Source organism: Rana temporaria, chromosome 8 (assembly GCF_905171775.1).
Source record: "Rana temporaria chromosome 8, aRanTem1.1, whole genome shotgun sequence".
In the NCBI taxonomy this organism is placed as follows: Eukaryota; Metazoa; Chordata; class Amphibia; order Anura; family Ranidae; genus Rana; species Rana temporaria.
In genome coordinates this window covers 84131524-84145609 of record NC_053496.1, presented here as the reverse complement: position 1 = coordinate 84145609, position 14086 = coordinate 84131524, and the positions used below count along the sequence as shown (strand labels likewise).

At 46.8% G+C, this 14086-nt stretch overlaps 1 long non-coding RNA gene across 23 annotated transcripts in view; it reads right to left on the bottom strand.

Moving 5' to 3' along the window:
• Positions 1–7010: 7010 nt before the first annotated feature.
• Positions 7011–14086, bottom strand: part of LOC120947114 — a 68656-nt gene continuing 61580 nt past the window's right edge. For 12 of the 23 annotated variants that reach the window (XR_005750825.1, XR_005750824.1, XR_005750832.1 and 9 more), the window contains 4 exons: positions 11543–11606; positions 10315–10439; positions 8320–8383; positions 7012–7218 (listed from right to left, as the gene is read on the bottom strand). This is a non-coding gene — a long non-coding RNA (uncharacterized LOC120947114). Of the gene's footprint in view, positions 7219–8319; positions 8384–10314; positions 10440–11542; positions 11607–14086 lie in introns of all 23 variants that reach the window. The other 11 variants (XR_005750843.1, XR_005750837.1, XR_005750845.1 and 8 more) reach the window with 3 other exon arrangements.

Sequence of the window (14086 nt, the reverse complement as noted above, 5' to 3'; positions counted from 1 at the left end):
AGTAAAGGAACTAATGGACTTGATGCCTGGCTAATTTGGCTTTAAAAGGTTAGTCTGAAAACAAGCATTCTGTGATTGTTGGAATTTTATATTTCTCAGGACCTCAAGATATCTGAATGAAATGGAAGTAACATTGAAAACACAAAAAGGATAAAGGCCTTTGAAACAAGTTATAACATTAACTCCACTGTAAGGCCCGGTTCACATGGATGTGACAGACATGCAGGGCCGATCCGAGACGGGGTGCACTGCACCCAGGTGCCAGAGGGGAGGGGGCGCCAAAGTGTCAGGAGCACCATTGGTCGGCATTGTGTTTTCCCTTCAGAATCTGGTTGCAGTGGCGTACCGGGGAGGGGGACGCTCCGCCCCAGGTGCCACACATTGCGGGGGTGTCAGCGGCTTCCCTAGTACGGCGAGTGCCCTGGCTGCTCCTTTGGATTTTTTTTTTTTTTTTTACCCGGAACACCCAAGGCGCCGCGCTTGTCAGGTCTGTTTTCCTCCTCCACTACACTCCGCACTGTGTGCTTCGAATCTCCCTAGCTGCCGCCCGGGGGGGGGGGGGGGCCCTTTAGAGCTCTTACGTTAAGGGCGTGGGTTGGCCCGGAACACCCCCGGCACTGTGCGCGCTTGTCAGCTCAGTTTTCTCCCCACACCACAGCTGCCGAGCCTCCGAGCCTATTACTACACTCCGCCCGGGCGGCACAGCACACTGTGTCCTTCAGATCGCCCTAGCTGCCGCCCGGGGGCGGGGGGGGTGGTGTGATGGCAGTGGTGTTCCCCGACCTCTGCCGCCCGAGGTGAGCTCTCTTGTGTTAAGGGGGTGGGGTGTGCTTTGGCATGGTGTCTGGAAGTTGGCTATATCTCTATGTGTATATATATATATATATATATATATATATATATATATATATATATATATATATAATGGAAGTTGGCTACTGTCAGGATAGAATGTAAAGTCAATAGTCTCAAACATTTAGAGCCCAACAGAGATAACGTTTTTTTTTTTGGATTCTGTAGGTTGATACAAAGCAAAAGAAGCAGGTAACATAATTTAAAATAAATCCAATTTATTAAATTCAAATAAATGCTTGAACAGTATGAAGAGATAGCTATGCAGGAGTAGGCATTGCAGTGAAAAATGTATGTTAAAAAACAGCTGTAATTATGACATTCTAGAGTGGCCACATCTAGTCCACTAAAATCAGGTGATTTATCACATACAAACATTGCAATCTTGCCTTTTTCTTCTTTAGGCCCGGTTCACACTTGTGCGATGTCAGACATCGCATGTAATTCACAGCACATGCGATGTCTGTGCGATGCGATTTCAGCCATACAGATAGTATGGCTGATAACGCACCGCATTTGGTCCAAACGCGCACAGGACCAGAATCTGATCGCATGGTGTTCACCAGTGTGATATGCGAGCTGAAATGGGGGTGTCGTTAACATATAACATATAATGACACTCCCCAGCAGTTCGCATATGGCAGTGTGAACTGCCATGCGAGTCGGGTGCGATTCGCAGGGTACTCGCATCGCACCAGTGTGAACCAGCCCTTAATTAGAGAATGTTGAGATTTTTGGGGTATTTAGTTTATTTTTCTGTATTTTTCCTTTTTGTGTGTATCTGATTTATTTGTGCACTTTGAACTTTAATTTTTTTCCAATTTTTTTTCATGTTTTTCTTCTTTTTGTAAAAAAACAAAGCATAAAATGAAAGGAAGCTAATGATGGCAGTTTGGTACAAGAGTGTTGAATGGAGCTTTCATAACCAGTGGCGTTCCAACAGGGGGGCAATCCATCCACCCACCGCTTACGGGTGACACCCAGGGCCGGCCATTGGATTGCCTCCACCTCTCACTAACACAGGAGAGCGCAGCAGGGAGCAGGAGGCAGAATGGGAGAGAGGAACAACAGCGCTGAATAGCCGGAGGCAACTTTCCAAGTAAACAAGCAGGTGATTGGTTGCTATTCAGAGTTGCTGTTTCTCTCCTGCTTCCTGCTCCGCTCTCCTGTGTCTCCCGCTCTGCATGCTCGATTAAGCTAGGAAGGTGCAGAGCTGTGGGGGGGAGGGGGCTGTTTAATGTAAAGGTGTCCAGGGGTGTTGAAGTGGGGAGCTGTGTAATGCAAAGGGGGGTCCAAAGGTGTGGGGAGGGGGCTGTGTAATGTAAAGTGGTCCAGAGGTGTGAAGCTGTGTAAAGTAAAGGGGTCCAGAGGTGCAGAGCTGTCTAATGTAAAGGGGTCCAGAGGTGCGGAGCTGTCTAATGTAAAGGGGTCCAGAGGTACGGGGGCTGTGTAATGTCAAGGAGGCCTTCCAAATTTTACCCGCAGTTATAGCTGCAGTCCTATAGATTTCTATTAGGTTGCACATTGTTTCTGCATTTTTTGAAAGCGCACCAAAAGTTCCGCATGCTGCATCATTGGTGCGCTTTCAGAAAACAGAAAAACATATTTTTTTGGGGGTGACACCATGTTTTACTGCACTAGGAGACACCAACCTTAGTGACACCACTGGCAGTAGCACATAGTAAGTGTGCCACCACCAGTGTCATGTAACTTCAGATAGAGCCTGACGGCCCCGGTTCACGGACCACTGAGGTTGCAACAGAGGCTGCAAGAGCATGGTGAGGTAGGAGTGCCTGCAATGTTCTTGGTAGCAGGAGGGTGGAACTCCGCTTTAAGGGCCTGAAAATACTGCTGGAATGCCGGAACCCTGCAAGTCCACTGGGGGTTCTCACATCGCATGTCTCTTGCCGGCAGTTCACACTGCCCCATGTGAACTGCTGGGAGTGCCAATTAAAACTTAATGGCACCCCCAAATCAGTTTGCATATCGCAGTGCGATTTGCAAATTCGCACAGGAATTGGATCGCATGGGTGTGAACACCCAGGGCTCGAGTCCTGCAGGAACGCATGGGAACAACGTTCCTGTACTTTTTCCACAGCAGGAACGCCGTTCTCATTGTCATCAAGGTGCACCCGTTCTCCCCTACCTCGGTCCGCCCATTCCTACTCCTCCAGCGGCCACTGTAACAAAGTCCCGGCTCTAGTGATAGGGGGAACACTGATCCAATGGCAAATTGAATCAGTGTGATGTAAATTATAGGAGCCGGGACTTTATTACAGCAGCCACTGGAGGAGGAGGAGGCGGCCTGAAGGAGGGGAGGACAGGGTCGCGCTGGGATATTCAAATCCCAGATTCAGACACATGCCAGGCTTCATTGCTAGACACAGATCAGGCTGCATTGCTGCACACTGGCAAGGCTGCATTTGATGGGCACTGGCAAGGCTGCATTTGATGGGCACTGGCAAGGCTGCATTTGATGGGCACTGGCAAGGCTGCATTTGATGGGCACTGGCAAGGCTGCATTTGATGGGCACTGGCAAGGCTGCATTTGATGGGCACTGGCAAGGCTGCATTTCATGGGCACTGGCAAGGCTGCATTTGATGGGCACTGGCTAGGCTGCATTTGATGGGCACTGACTAGGCTGCATTTGATGGGCACTGGTAGGCTGCATTTGGTGGGCACTGGTAGGCTACAATTGGTGAGCAATGGTAGACTGCATTTTTATGGGCACTGGTATGGCTGCATTTAATGGGCACTGGTGAGGCTGCATTAATCTCCTGTACCATGTCTGCAGTCTCTGACCATCTCCTGTACCATGTCTGGGGGCTCTTTCTAAACAGACTCTCTAACAGAGGCCCTTTCTGTGTCCATTAGAGAGACCCCCCTCTAGGTCCAATTAGAGCACTCTGCTTCTCTTTCTGTATTTTGTTTATTGTTAAGAGATCATGGGAGGATCCCAGTGTAACGATAACTCCTTAGGGGAGCATCTCTGTGTTTGATTCGTTGCCATAGAATCATTTGTAAAGGGAGTGGAGTTAGTAAGGTGGCCACGCCCTTGTAGGGGCGCCAGAAATATTTCTGCACCCAGGTGCATGTGACCCTAGGATCGGTCCTGCAGACATGGTAAATTCTGTGAAGAAGACGGGGTAGCATCCGTAACGGAGGGAAGGCATAGATTAGCGCAAACTGATGCCAAGGGCATACCAAGGCATCCGTCCCGTAGGCCAATGGATCCCTTGTTCGAGAGACAAACCTTGGTACCTTTGCATTGAACCTGGAGGCCATCACATCCACCTCTGGCAGATGTCCTGGAACACCTCGGGATGGAGGGACCTGGGGACATCTGTTGGCGGCTGAGGAAATCCGCCTGCCAATTGTCCACCCCGGGGATAAAGATCGCTGAGATGCAGGGGACATGGGTCTCTGCCCAAGAAAAAATCCGATCTACCTCCCTTTGGGCTGCCCGACTCCTGGTGCCGCCCTGATGATTTATATAAGCCACGGCAGTGGCATTGTCGGATTGCACCCTTACTGGGGAGCCCTGCAAAATCTCCGTCCAGCCCAAAAGAGCCAACCGAGCTGCCCGGATCTCCAAGACATTTATGGATAGGGCTGATTCTGCCCTTGACCACTTCCCCTGTTGGGTTAACCCGTCTAGGACTGCACCCCAGCCCGATAGGCTGGCATCCGTGGTTACTACCCTCCATGAGGGGGGACAGAACGACCTTCCCTTCAGAAGATTTTTTGGGACCAACCACCAGCACAGACTCTGCCTTACCGCATAGGAAAGAGAAATGGGAAGATCCAAGGCCTGGAGCCTTTTGTCCCAGGCCGTGAGAATCGCTCTCTGTAATACTCGAGAATGGATCTGGGCATAGGGCACTGCTTCGAAGGTGGCCACTAGTTTTCCCAATAGGCGCATGCAGAGGCGTATGGACGGCCTTGTGCTGCTTAGAATTATTTGGATCAACTCCTTTATCAAATCTACCCTGGATTGGGGCAGGAAGACCCTTTGTTGGCTCGTATCCAAAATTAAACCTAGATATTCCAACCTTCTTGTGGGCTGGAAGGCTGATTTGTCCCGGTTTAGGATCCAACCCAGGGACTCTAGGCAGTTTACTACCAGTAATACCGCCTGACTTAATTAGGCCGCTGAGTGGTCGACTACCAACAGGTCGTCTAAGTAAGCCATGACCAGAATGCCCTGTTCCCTTAGGAGGGCTAATACCGGAGCCAGGATCTTCGTGAAAACCAGAGGGGCCGTGGCTAGCCCGAACGGAAGGGCCACGAATTGATAATGCCGATGGTTTAGGGCAAACCGCGGGAACCTGTAATGACCGGGGAAAATCGGAACGTGCAGGTACGCATCCTTGATATCGATGGAGGCCAAGAACTCCCTTCCTTGAAGGGTGGCCACCACCGAGCGAATGGATTCCATTCGAAAGGAACGGACTTTTAAAAAGCGGTTTAATAACTTTAGGTCCAGTATAGGCCTGACGTCGCCGTTTGGCTTCGGGACAACGAAGAGGTTTGAGCAAAACCCTTGTCCCTGTTCCCCTGCTGGTACCTCCATAATCACTCCTTGAGATAGGAGACGATCTAGGGCGGATAGAAGCAAGGCTTGCTTTTGAGGATCGCCTGGGAGTCTTGACGCCTGAAAGTGAGGAGGGGGGAACTCCCGAAACTCTAGTTTGTATCCCTGAGCCACTGAGGACAGCACCCACTGGTCGGAGATTCTGGTTCCCCACAACTCAGAGAAGTACCGGAGCCTTCCCCCCACCCGAGAGAGTGGGGGCGCCCCTTCACAAGGCCGACTTAGGGGCAGCCTTAACCGGCTTGCGATTCCATGGTCTTTTGTTCCCTGCCGCTTGCCCCTGTTGCCTGTTTGCAGGTGCGCGTCCAGGGGGCCGTCGATACTGCCTAGAGGATGAAGGCCCTGGGGACTGGAGAGGTTGGGCGCTTAACTCTGGTGAAACCTAGCAAACCAAGCTGGACCATCATCCTAAATTAATTTGTGGGTCCACACAATGTGTGGCTAACCCAAGCCAAGAGTTAAAATAAAAGCTCATAACTCTGGTGAAACAGTCTCAGAACAACAGACCCTTTACTTGTAGAGAACGGGGGTTCTCTGTAGACTTTCCCAAGAGGTTTCAGAGTAAAATAAATGCTCTGCCACCCATCCCTGTACATGGCAGAATAAAGCTCCTAGAAACCGGTAACCTGCAAGGGAAGCGCAAAATGTAGGAGGATAACAGAGTCTGAAGTAGCAGTGTTGCAGTGCCCTGCCCAAAAGCTCAACCCACAACCTAGGAGCAAATTCCTACCCAGGGACTTCCGACAGAACAAGAACTTTGCTCTTAGACCCCAAAATCTAAGGGTTATGATAGAGTTATGATTAAAAGCTCATAACTCTGGTGAAACCTGGCAAACCAAGCTGGACTATCATCCTAGATTTATTTGTGGGTCCACACAGTGTGTGGCCAAGCCAAGAGTTAGAATTAAAGCTCATAACTCTGGTGAAACCTAGCAAACCAAGCTGGACCATCATCCTAAATTAATTTGTGGGTCCACACAATGTGTGGCTAACCCAAGCCAAGAGTTAGAATAAAAGCTCATAACTCTGGTGAAACAGTCTCAGAACAACAGACCCTTTACTTGTAGAGAACGGGGGTTCTCTGTAGACTTTCCCAAGAGGTTTCAGAGTAAAATAAATGCTCTGCCACCCATCCCTGTACATGGCAGAATAAAGCTCCTAGAAACCGGTAACCTGCAAGGGAAGCGCAAAATGTGGATTAAAGAGGCCAACTGAGTCTGAAGTAGCAGTGTTGCAGTGCCCTGCCCTGCTCCAACAAAGCTCAACCCACAACCTAGGAGCAAATTCCTACCCAGGGACTTCCCACAGAACAAGAACTTTGCTCTTAGACCCCAAAATCTAAGGGTTATGATAGAGTTATGATTAAAAGCTCATAACTCAGGTGAAACCTGACAAACTAAGCTATGCCATCATCCTAAATGAATTTGTGGGTCCACACAATGTGTGGGTAACCCAAGTCAAGAGTTAGAATAAAAGCTCATAACTCTGGTGAAACCTAGCAAACCAAGCTGGACTATCATCCTAGATTTATTTGTGGGTCCACACAGTGTGTGGCCAAGCCAAGAGTTAGAATTAAAGCTCATAACTCTGGTGAAACCTAGCAAACCAAGCTGGACCATCATCCTAATGCGTTTTCTTGGTACCCACCATCCACTAATGCTGCAGGCAAGAGAATGGATTCCATCATGCTTGGAGTGTTCAGCCTTCAACTTGCTTGAAGTGGTCAAGGCTTCCAATAATGGAAAAGATAACATTTTCAATGGCAACATGTCTACAAGAGATAAAATTTGAGGTAGAGATTAAAAATACAAAGTTTAAACATGTCATAAAAAAGGCTCACTGCCGACCCAAAATTATTGACCTGCTGTTATGCTCAACACCTGGCTTCAGTGTGAAGATCATGAAAGTCTAGAAGTCTTTCTGCATACTTGTCCTGGTTAAGAGTATTGGTATGACAGCCTAGCAACTGAAACTTCCAGGAGAAACCCATAATAGAAGCCTCTATGGCAGGGATATGCAATTAGTGGACCTCCAACTGTTGCAGAACTACAAGTCGCATGAGGCATAGCAAGACTCACAGCCACAAGCATGACACCCAGAGGAAAAGGCATGATAGGACTTGTAGTTTTGCAACAGCTGGAGGTACGCTAATTGTATATCCCTGCGCTATGGTTTCCTATGCTTAAATATATAAAATAAAAACCACCCTAGATAATTCCATACTGGGAACATATTGATGTTTTTTGCTTCACTTCCACTTTGCAATGGCATACTGAACAGTACAGGAACTAATGGACTTGTTGCCTGGCTAATTTGGCTTTAAAAAGTTAGTCTGAAAACAAGCATTCTGTGATTGTTGGAATTGTATATTTCTCAGGACACTTAAAAGTGTTGAGGCAAAAGCACCAGATGGCCAGAACAAACCTTCTCAAAATCAGACTTCAGCAATGGCGGCCTCTGTACTTTCCTCATGTTTAATGGCTCAAAAAACCACAGGCGTCCGGTCGCCAAGGCCAACAAAACACACCCCCACACACTGCTTGAGCTGCCACGAAATGCTCCACACCCTGTACACCTACCCCAAGTATCCCGGGCTCAGCTTGCTGATCTGCAGGTTTGAGACTGGCATAGGTGCACATCTGCTCTCCCCCTCCTCCCCGCTGCTGACCCAGAAATGACATGAGACATCACTTCCGGGCCCCTGTTGACAGTTTCCTCGTTTTCCAAATGTGTCATGTCAAGGGGCTCACGGTCACTTAAAGGAGAAGTTAAATTTTTGGGTGGAACTCCGCATAAAAGCTTGATACACAAAAAAGTTTCACTTAAAATGTCCCACAGATTACAGCATTTATAGACTGAATTTGATACATACCTCTCTGTTTACTCTCAAACAGCACAATGTTGCCATACTTCAGCCTTGATGGTCATCTCGCCAGCTACAATATAAAGATAAGCTTTGGAATCACATGAAAACATAAGCGGCAAAACTGAGGAATTTGGCGTTGTCGTAATGAACAGATATCGTGTGAAGTTAGCCAATGCGTTGAAGTATTACCATTTTGTGGGAGCGGCAAGTATCAAGACCCTTTTCCCCCCTAAGGAAAGAAGGATTCTGACCCAATACCTAAAGTCTGACCCAAGAATAGAGAGTATTGATTTTGGCCTGGCCAAAGAGTTTGTTGACTGTAATATGGTGCCCTCATACGCCAACCAAGAACAACTAAAAACCATTCCAAAAGCAAGTCTGTATTCCCAGGAAGAAAGAATGAACAGTTATAAGAAAATCTACCATTCCCACTGTAAGCCATAATTAAGCTTCTAGACCAACTGCCAGGAAGAACCGGAGCAGTGAGCAAGGAGACTGAATCAGATCTAGCCCCGACCTTCTCGGAGGAGTGGGCACTTCTCCCCCAGTCCAGCAAGGACTGAGATTGACCCAGTCTCTAAACCCACTACTACAGAACAGCCTAGCAACCAGTCCAGATGCCCAACTACAGCTCACAATAGAAATTTTAGACCGTCTTGCAACAGCCGACCCTTTACTTCCAGAGAGCGAGAGCATTGCCCAAGCTCTCCGTAGACTTCCCCAAGAGGGATCAAAGAGTGAAATCCACAGCCCTGCCTGCATCTCTTCACAGAGAAAGAGCTCCTAGAAACCGGTAACCTTCAAGGTAAGCTGAAGACTGATGTGAATGAAGGAGCCAACCACGTTTTCCAGCATGACAGGGCAGGGCAAGAAACACTGACGACACTGAATTACATAGAAGGCTCGCCCACCCCACTCACACCCCCAGGGGCTCAATCCATGCTAGACACTTTCAACCGAACCATAACATCTCACTCCTAGACCCCAGAACTTGGTCACCGCCAAATCTGGTGGTTAAGCCCAAGCCCATGAGTCATGATAAAAGCTTAAAACTCTGGTGAAACCTATCATCTTAAATTAATTTGTGGGTCCACACAATGTGTGGCCAACCCAAGCCAAGAGTTAGAATAAAAGCTCATAACTCTGGTGAAACCTATCATCTTAATTTAATTTGTGGGTCCACAAAATGTGTGGCCAACCCAAGCCAAGAGTTAGAATAAAAGCTCATAACTCTGGTGAAACCTATCATCTTAAATTAATTTGTGGGTCCACACAATGTGTGGCCAACCCAAGCCAAGAGTTAGAATGAAAGCTCATAACTCTGTTGAAACCTATCCACCCAAGCTGGACTATCATCTTAAATTAATTTGTGGGTACACACAAAGTGTGGCCAACCCAAGCTGAGAGTTAGAATAAAAGCTCATAACTCTGGTGAAACCTATCCACCCAAGCTGGACTATCATCTTAAATGAATTTGTGGGTCCACACAATGTGTGGCTAACCCAAGCCAAGAGTTAGAATAAAAGCTCATAACTCTGGTGACACCTATCCACCCAAGCTGGACTATCATCTTAAATTAATTTGTGGGTCCACACAATGTGTGGCTAACCCAAGCCAAGAGTTAGAATGAAAGCTCATAACTCTGGTGAAACCTATCATCTTAAATTAATTTGTGGGTCCACACAATGTGTGGCCAACCCAAGCCAAGAGTTAGAATGAAAGCTCATAACTCTGGTGAAACCTATCCACCCAAGCTGGACTATCATCTTAAATTAATTTGTGGGTCCACACAATGTGTGGCCAACCCAAGCCAAGAGTTAGAATAAAAGCTCATAACTCTGGTGAAACCTATCCACCCAAGCTGGACTATCGTCTTAAATGAATTTGTGGGTCCACACATTGTGTGGACCCAAGCCAAGAGTTAGAATAAAAGCTCATAACTCTGGTGACACCTATCCACCAAGCTGGACTATCATCCTAATATGTTTTCTTGGTACTCACCATCCACGAATGCTGCCGGACAAGAGAAGGGATTCCATCATGCTTGGAGTGTTCTGCCTTCAACTTGCTTGAAGTGGTCAAGGCTTCCAATAATGGAAAAGATAATATTTTCAATTGCAACTTGTCTACAAGAGATAAAATTTGAGGTGGAGGTTAAAAATACAAAGTTTAAACATATCATGAAAAAGACTCACTGACGACCCAAAATGATTGACCTGCTGTTATGCTCAACACCTGGCTTCATGTGTTCCAGATCAAGAAAGTCTAGAAGTCTCTCTGCATACTTGTCCCGGTTAAGAGTATCGGTATGACAGCCAAGTAACTGAAACTTCCAGGAGAAACCCATAATAGAAGCCTCTATGGCAAGGATATGCAATTAGTGGACCGCCAAACTGTTTCAGAACAACAAGTCCCATCAGGCATAGCAAGACTCACAGCCACAAGCATGACACCCAGAGACAGAGGCATGATGGGATTTTTAGTTTTGCAACAGCTGGAGGTCTGCTAATTGCATATCCCTGCACTATGGTTTCCTATGCTTAATATAAAATAAAAACCATGCTAGATAATGCCATACTGGGAGCATATTGATGTTTTTTGCTTCACTTCCACTTTGCAATGGCATATTGAACAGTAAAGGAACTAATGGACTTGTTGCCTGGCTAATTTGGCTTTAAAAAGTTAGTCTGAAAACAAGCATTCTATGATTTTTGGAATTTTATATTTCTCAGGACACTCAAAGTGTTGAGGCAAAAGCACCAGATGGCCAGAACAAACCTTCTCAAAATCAGACTTCAGCAATGGCGGCCTCTGTACTTTCCTCATGTTTAATGGCTCAAAAAAAACACAGGCGTCCGGTCGCCAAGGCCAACAAAAACACACCCCCACACACTGCTTGAGCTGCCACGAAATGCTCCACACCCTGTACACCTACCCCAAGTATCCCGGGCTAAGCTTGCTGATCTGCAGGTTTGAGACTGGCATAGGTGCACATCGGCTCTCCCCCTCCTCCCTGCTGCTGACCCAGAAATTACATGAGACATCACTTCCGGGCCCCTGTTGACAGTTTCCTCGTTTTCCAAATGTGTCATATCAAGGGGCTCACGGTCACTTAAAGGAGAAGTTAAATTTTTGGGTGGAACTCCGCATAAAAGCTTGATACACAAAAAAGTTTCACTTAAAATGTCCCCACAGATTACAGCATTTATAGACTGAATTTGATACATACCTCTCCGTTTACTCTCAAACAGCACACTGTTGCCATACTTCAGCCTTGATGGTCATCTCGCCAGCTACAATATAAAGATAAGCTTTGGAATCACATGAAAACATAAGCGGCAAAACTGAGGAATTTGGCGTTGTCGTAATGAACAGATATTGACAAGTGAAATTGTGTGAAGTTAGCCAATGCGTTGAAGTATTACCATTTTGTGGGAGCGGCAAGTATCAAGACCCTTTTCCCCCCTAAGGAAAGAAGGATTCTGACCCAATACCTAAAGTCTGACCCAAGAATAGAGAGTATTGATTTTGGCCTGGCCAAAGAGTTTGTTGACTGTAATATGGTGCCCTCATACGCCAACCAAGAACAACTAAAAACCATTCCAAAAGCAAGTCTGTATTCCCAGGAAGAAAGAATGAACAGTTATAAGAAAATCTACCATTCCCACTGTAAGCCATAATTAAGCTTCTAGACCAACTGCCAGGAAGAACCGGAGCAGTGAGCCAGGAGACTGAATCAGATCTAGCCCCGACCTTCTCGGAGGAGTGGGCACTTCTCCCCCAGTCCAGCAAGGACTGAGATTGACCCAGTCTCTAAACCCACTACTACAGAACAGCCTAGCAACCAGTCCAGATGCCCAACTACAGCTCACAATAGAAATTTTAGACCGTCTTGCAACAGCCGACCCTTTACTTCCAGAGAGCGAGAGCATTGCCCAAGCTCTCCATAGACTTCCCCAAGAGGGATCAAAGAGTGAAATCCACAGCCCTGCCTGCATCTCTTCACAGAGAAAGAGCTCCTAGAAACCGGTAACCTTCAAGGTAAGCTGAAGACTGATGTGAATGAAGGAGCCAACCACGTTTTCCAGCATGACAGGGCAGGGCAAGAAACACTGACGACACTGAATTACATAGAAGGCTCGCCCACCCCACTCACACCCCCAGGGGCTCAATCCATGCTAGACACTTTCAACCGAACCATAACATCTCACTCCTAGACCCCAGAACTTGGTCACCGACAAATCTGGTGGTTAAGCCCAAGCCCATGAGTCATGATAAAAGCTTAAAACTCTGGTGAAACCTATCATCTTAAATTAATTTGTGGGTCCACACAATGTGTGGCCAACCCAAACCAAGAGTTAGAATGAAAGCTCATAACTCTGGTGAAACCTATCCACCCAAGCTGGACTATCATCTTAAATTAATTTGTGGGTACACACAAAGTGTGGCCAACCCAAGCCGAGAGTTAGAATAAAAGCTCATAACTCTGGTGAAACCTATCCACCCAAGCTGGACTATCATCTTAAATGAATTTGTGGGTCCACACAATGTGTGGCTAACCCAAGCCAAGAGTTAGAATAAAAGCTCATAACTCTGGTGACACCTATCCACCCAAGCTGGACTATCATCTTAAATTAATTTGTGGGTCCACACAATGTGTGGCTAACCCAAGCCAAGTGTTAGAATAAAAGCTCATAACTCTGGTGAAACCTATCATCTTAAATTAATTTGTGGGTCCACACAATGTGTGGCCAACCCAAGCCAAGAGTTAGAATAAAAGCTCATAACTCTGGTGAAACCTATCCACCCAAGCTGGACTATCATCTTAAATGAATTTGTGGGTCCACACAATGTGTGGCTAACCCAAGCCAAGAGTTAGAATAAAAGCTCATAACTCTGGTGACACCTATCCACCCAAGCTGGACTATCATCTTAAATTAATTTGTGGGTCCACACAATGTGTGGCTAACCCAAGCCAAGAGTTAGAATAAAAGCTCATAACTCTGGTGAAACCTATCATCTTAAATTAATTTGTGGGTCCACACAATGTGTGGCTAACCCAAGCCAAGAGTTAGAATAAAAGCTCATAACACTGGTGAAACCTATTTGAAGTATTACCATTTTGTGGGAGCGGCAAGTATCAAGACCCTTTTCCCCCCTAAGGAAAGAAGGATTCTGACCCAATACCTAAAGTCTGACCCAAGAATAGAGAGTATTGATTTTGGCCTGGCCAAAGAGTTTGTTGACTGTAATATGGTGCCCTCATACGCCAACCAAGAACAACTAAAAACCATTCCAAAAGCAAGTCTGTATTCCCAGGAAGAAAGAATGAACAGTTATAAGAAAATCTACCATTCCCACTGTAAGCCATAATTAAGCTTCTAGACCAACTGCCAGGAAGAACCGGAGCAGTGAGCAAGGAGACTGAATCAGATCTAGCCCCGACCTTCTCGGAGGAGTGGGCACTTCTCCCCCAGTCCAGCAAGGACTGAGATTGACCCAGTCTCTAAACCCACTACTACAGAACAGCCTAGCAACCAGTCCAGATGCCCAACTACAGCTCACAATAGAAATTTTAGACCGTCTTGCAACAGCCGACCCTTTACTTCCAGAGAGCGAGAGCATTGCCCAAGCTCTCCGTAGACTTCCCCAAGAGGGATCAAAGAGTGAAATCCACAGCCCTGCCTGCATCTCTTCACAGAGAAAGAGCTCCTAGAAACCGGTAACCTTCAAGGTAAGCTGAAGACTGATGTGAATGAAGGAGCCAACCACG